Genomic DNA, 6,000 nt, shown 5'->3' with positions numbered 1-6,000 from the left:
TTTTTTTTTTTTTTTTTTTTTTTAAATTTTTATTTTTTTATTTTTTTTTTTATTTTTTTTTTAAGATTTTATTTATTTATTTGAGAGAGAGAGAACGAGAGACAGAGAGCACAAGAGGGAAGAGGGCAGAGGGAGAAGCAGACCCCCTGCCGAGCAGGGAGCCCGATGCGGGACTCGATCCCGGGACTCCAGGATCATGACCTGAGCCGAAGGCAGTCGCTTAACCAACTGAGCCACCCAGGCGCCCTGCCCATTTCTTGAGTCTAGGGCTATCTCTATCCCCGCCGAGCACAGAGCCCAACATGAGGCTTCATCCAAGGACCCTGAGATCATGACCTGCACTGAAATTAAAAGTCAGGCACTTAACCAACTGAGCCACCCAGGCGCCCCAGTACCTTTCTTTTAAACATTCATCCCACTCTTGAATTCTACTCTAAGATTCTAATTAATCCCAATACAGTTTGCTTAAGGGAGACTAAGGTTGCTACTTTCAGCCAAAATAAGTCCTAATAGATATAATTAATATGATAATTAATTATAACAAAGTAGTAAATGTTAATTAGGTAAGTTCAGAAGCACCTTTCGTATCTCAAGGAATTGGTAATATTTTCTAGCTATGAGACAATTTTCGCTGGCATTTCTTTTTCTAATTTCTGTACTCTTCCACTTTTGTTCTTTTCTAAGTTCCTACTCAGCATCATATGGGCTTCCTATCAGGAATTTTCACAAGGTTTTTTTATTAGGCCCCTTCAAGACCTTGTTACACTTACCACAAATATAGAGCTGTTGGTGCTGATGGTGCCGGTGGGGTGGGGGAGTGGGTTGGGGGGATGCTCCCTTCTGGTCTCTGCTTGTTCTGGGCTGGGTAGCCCTGAATGAGGTGTTTGCGTAAGGTCTCAAGCATCCCAGTCTTTTAAGGCTATGCTTTTTCCACATTCTTTTCCCACATAATCCCTAAACATTATAATAAAAACAAAACCAACCATATAACTTCTAGCATACTTTTAAGGTGATATAAGAATTTTATGAGAATTTTTTAAGTTGCAAAGCTTTAATCCCTACCATGTTGTACATGTGCTTTTAATATATTTATGTATTTTCTTCAAAGCCTTGGAGCTGCACATTTAACTCATTCAGTTTTTGGACAGTGTTCTCCATTTTCCATAGGTTAGCCAAAGCCAGTCCCCATGTCAGACCAGTCAGGCAAATAAAAGCTCGGGTTTTGGGGGGGTCAGAAAGTGTCTAATTTATTTTCCCCCAAATCAACAAACACAGTATAATACCTTTCTTTTATTTTTAAAATTTTTTTAAAGATTTTGTTTACTTATTTGAGAGAGAGAGAGCATGAGTGAGAGAGAGGGGTAAGAAGAGGGAGAGAGAGAACCTCAAGCAGACTCCCCGCTGAGCACAGAGCCCAACGTGAGGCTTCATCCCAGGACCCTGAGATCATGACCTGCACTGAAATTAAAAGTCAGGCACTTAACCAACTGAGCCACCCAGGCGCCCCAGTACCTTTCTTTTAAACATTCAACCCACTCTTGAATTCTACGATAGAGGAAGCCTTGCTGTGTGTTTGTCACACTGAAGATGCCTTCAGTACTTCTTGGCCACGTTCTCTTCTCGGCAGCCCCAGGACTCTCCCCTGGGAGTTCTTTCTTCTAGAATTGTCTCCGCTGCAGCCCCTTCTCCCCACCCAACCAGGAAGAAAGCATCATTTTAAGATTCATGGAAGTTAAGAGGTATGCCTTTCTCCTCCTCCTTCCCCTCTGCCCCTCCTACTTCTCCTTCTTCTAAATGTACCTGTTTGTATGGAAAGCATAGTGGATTGAGGAGGGGTATTGGACAACCATAAATGCACAGTCCTCCTTTTTATGCCTTTCCTTTGTGGAAGAAAGAGAGAAGGATGACCCTGAACAGATGGGAGGAAGAGAAGAAGTGGCAAAGGAGACACAGGCAATATGCTCAGAGAGATCAGTTTGGGGAAGGATAAAAATGAAAATCTGAGGATCTAGAAAATGATTCCTTCAACTACGCAAGTCTGTGCGGCCTGTGGAAATCGTCTGGTCTCTCTAGATATAGGTATCCCCTTGGGAAAAATCAGTGCTGTCACCTAAGGCAGCAATGCCCCACCTTTAGAGACCAGCAGAATCCTCCAGAAGGCCGGCTTACCTGCAGCTGGGGCTCCACCCCCGAGATTCTGCGGCTGTGGCTCTTGGCTCCTGCCCTGGGAATAGCATTTCAGGCTGTCTCCTCGGGACGCTCCCTGCTGGCTGCAACTCTCAGCTGTTCGGAACTGATTAGCAGAATCCCCGCGAGCTTTAGAAAGGCAGATCGATCGCGGCCTCAGAATCAGAAGACTTGGGGGTGGGGTGTGTAATAAGGAAAAAGAAAAATTTAAAAATAAGAGGTGTAATTCTCCCTGTTGAAAGTGAAGGAAGAGATTCCTCTTCCTCCTCTTTCTCAGACTTCTACTTCAGAAAACTTGTAATTGTAAGTAGTTTCTTCTCTCTTTGAAATGTATATAAATCCTTTGAAAATTAGATAGGCCTTTGTCAGCTTGATGACCCATGAACGCCGTTCTCAGGAACCTGGGAGGCATCTCTTTGAAATGTAAACGAGGGATATAGCCCCCCATCTCCCAGTTTCTGTGGGAGGTGAGGTACCCTGTTGCAAGTTGCAAATAACCTCCCGTCATAAAGATGAGAATTTGTTTCTCCACTAGATAAAGCTAAGAAGCTAATACAGACAGTCACCCTGTAAGCAGAGTTGGGGGTCCCCAGAAAAAAAAAAGACAACACATAGCTTTCTTGACAGAAGAAAAATCATCTGAGGCCCCCCACCATCTTGTGACAGAATGTAAGAGCAAACAGCCACTACTGAGTAAGGAAGGGTTAAAGTATAAGCAGGGAGAGATGAGGGGGGTGCCCTTGACTAGGCTCTGAAAGAGTGAACAAGAGCTAGGGGAATAGACCAGCGCACCTGGCCCCGGATGTTAGGGGGTATTTTTCTTTGGCAGCTACGGTGTAATCACAGAAAATGACCAGACCTCAAAGAAGTTAAGTCATTAAAGATGTTATCAATTGTCCTTGCTCAGACCAAGACCGCACAGTATCTCAAGACCACAAGCTCCCTGGTCAAGTTTTTAATAAAAGACTGGCCCTAAAAACCCTCAGTGGCAACCCATTCGGGACCCCTCTCACTCTAGAGAGCTTTTCCTTTCCTTTCTGTTCTCACCTTCACTTAATAAACTTTCACTTCACTTCACCCTTTTGTTTCAGTGAGACTTATTCTTTGACTCCCTGAGACAAGAACCCTGCAATCCTGTAATGCTATGAGGCCAGGAGATAGCCTGACCGTATTCAGAAGTAAAGACTGACCTCACGCACACTTTTGAGCACTCAAATACTGGACCACCTGAAGCCAGAAGTAGTGATGCTGATCCTTGCAGGTCCTTGTGAGGCTGACCTGCACTCAGTCACCTGAAGATGACTTTTGCCCCAGTTTCATGCTGTATTCCCCATTACACAAGCCCCTTCATGAATATGTACACAACCTTAGCTTAAAATTTCCCCAGTTTGGTTGTTGGGGAGACTACTTTGGGAAATAGCCCCAGTGTTCTCCTTTACTTGCTGCAAGTAAAACCCTTCCTTTTCCTTTTCTTTGGCTTGGTTGTGTCTTCTGGCTCGACCTCCACCAAGAGGCAAGCCCAGTTTCTGGTAACAGCCCCGCTTACCACGTGAGTCAAGGATGAACTATGTAACAAATGATGCTATCCCCTTACTTGAGGACAATCTCGAGAACACGTATGTAATGGGTTCTATCTGCTTGTCTAGATAAGGGGGTGAGATTGCTTCCTGTCTTTGCCATCTCTCAGCAGACTGCCTGTGATGGGCATCACGTTCTGGCTTAATGCTCATTCAGTAATGATGCCAGCAGGCTGGGTCCGAGGATCAAGAGAAGACCTGGTCCAGTGACCTATCTGGACAACCTGGAGGAAAACCCGGTGTTCGGTAGTAGAGTGGATCTTCCGTAGTAGAGCAGGAGACACTTCATGGTATAGTGGAACTGGGTGTAGCAGAACTTTGTGGAATACACCTTAGTGGTAGAGTGCAGCCTTGGAGATGCCAGTTGGAGGTTCGAATCTCACATGCACCACTCCCTGGTGAGATGTTAGTCATTTAACTGCTGTGAGCCTCAGTTCACAGAGCATAGCAATACTAGTACTGTAGGAGAGGGAAACTTTCTCCTTCTTCCCTTCTATGTTCTTTGGCTGGCCTAAGAATTAAATCAACATAAGACAGATTAACAGGAGAAAAACTATTTAATTACGTACATAGGGGAGCCCCACATGAGAGGCTCCCTGACAGGCAGTTGAGGTGTATGTATCATTGTGAGCTAAGGAGAAAGGAATAGGAGCATAGGGCTTCAAAGGGAAGGACGACAAGTCACAGGAAGATGGGAAGAGCAAATGTTTGATAAACAGATGTGTGTCATGCCAGGCAGAGACAGCGAGACAGGAATTTGAACAAACAGGCCGGGCTGAGCTCCCCGCAGCTTACCACACCCACACTCCGTAGTTACTGCTGCTGATCTCTCTCTTCCTGGACCAGGTCTTCTTGCTAAATTCTTAGAAGGGGTTAAGGAGGAGGTAAAAAGCTCATCCTGAGTCTCTTGGGCCTTTTTTTGTCCTCAGCTCAAAATAATCCACATACCAAAGTGGCATACAGTGAAGAGGCTCATTCTGAACCCCTTCAGTCCCCATCCAAGAGGGCAGCGGTGAGGTTTAGATGAGACAGACAGGTATCAGATGGGAGCTGCTCTTGCAAGAGCCAACACTAATCAGCCAGTGCCCAGCATCCCTTTTTTCTCCTTTATTTTTTTTTTTATTGTTTTAAAAGCTTTTTTTAATTTTTAATTTTTATTTATTTGAGAGAGAGAGAGAGAGAGAGAGAAACAGCATGAGAGGGGATAGGGTCAGAGGGAGAAGAAGGCTCCCCGCTGAGCCGGGAGCCCGATGCGGAACTCGATCCCAGGACTCCGGGATCATGACCTGAGCCGAAGGCAGTCGCTTAACCAACTGAGCCACCCAGGCGCCCTTTTTCCTCCTTTTAATTGAGGCATAACTGACATAACATATGTTGGTTCCAAACGTACAACGTAACGACTCCATATTGGTATACACTGTGGAATGATCGCCACAATAAGCCCAGTTAACATTCATCACCATGTGTTATTAAGAATTATGTTTTCTTGTGATGAGAACTTTTAAGATCTGTTCTCTTAGCAACTTTCAAGTATATAATATTGCTAACTGTAGTCACCATGTTGTACGTTAGATCCCCAGAAGTTAGTCATTTTATAACCGGAAGTTTGTACCTTTGGATCCCCTTCACCCATTTTGCCTGCTGCTACCCCCTACCTCTGGCAACAACCAATCTGTTCTCTATCTGTGAGCCTGGGGTTTTCTGTTTTTGTTTTTGTTTTTCGATTCCAAATATAAGTGAGCGTACAAAGTCAGTGCCTGGCATTCCTGGCTTGAAGCTGGACCCTCTCACGTGTCCAATATCTATGGTGTCCCATATGGGACAACTGTCCCATACTGAAGGACCACAGGGTTCACTGCCCACCCCTTAGACCCATCATCCATCATACTTCCTGTTTCAAGGAATCACATGTTGCCGCTTACTCCCAGGGCTGTGTTGTCTGAATGATCAACTTGTTTTTTATTGTCAATGTCCATTTCTGGTTCAGTCTTCACCCGCTGAGTGCTCTTAATCGCCTCCCTAGTAAGGGGCAGAGGAAGACCTATGAAATTCACTGAACAAATTTCAGGAGAAAAATCTTAATACTGCCTTACAAACCAAAATTAAAATTCTCCAAGTGTATTGTATATTCTGAAGTACAATTTAATGAATAGCAGGGCAGGAGTTACCAGGTTTTTTGAGTACTAAATAGCAACTTACTGTCTTTTGAGAATTCATTTAACTTAGCACTTTCTAA

The sequence above is a fragment of the Neomonachus schauinslandi genome, chromosome 3, assembly GCF_002201575.2.
Source record: "Neomonachus schauinslandi chromosome 3, ASM220157v2, whole genome shotgun sequence".
In the NCBI taxonomy this organism is placed as follows: Eukaryota; Metazoa; Chordata; class Mammalia; order Carnivora; family Phocidae; genus Neomonachus; species Neomonachus schauinslandi.
The sequence above is the reverse complement of the archived record's forward strand: the minus strand, read 5'-3'. Positions refer to the sequence as shown.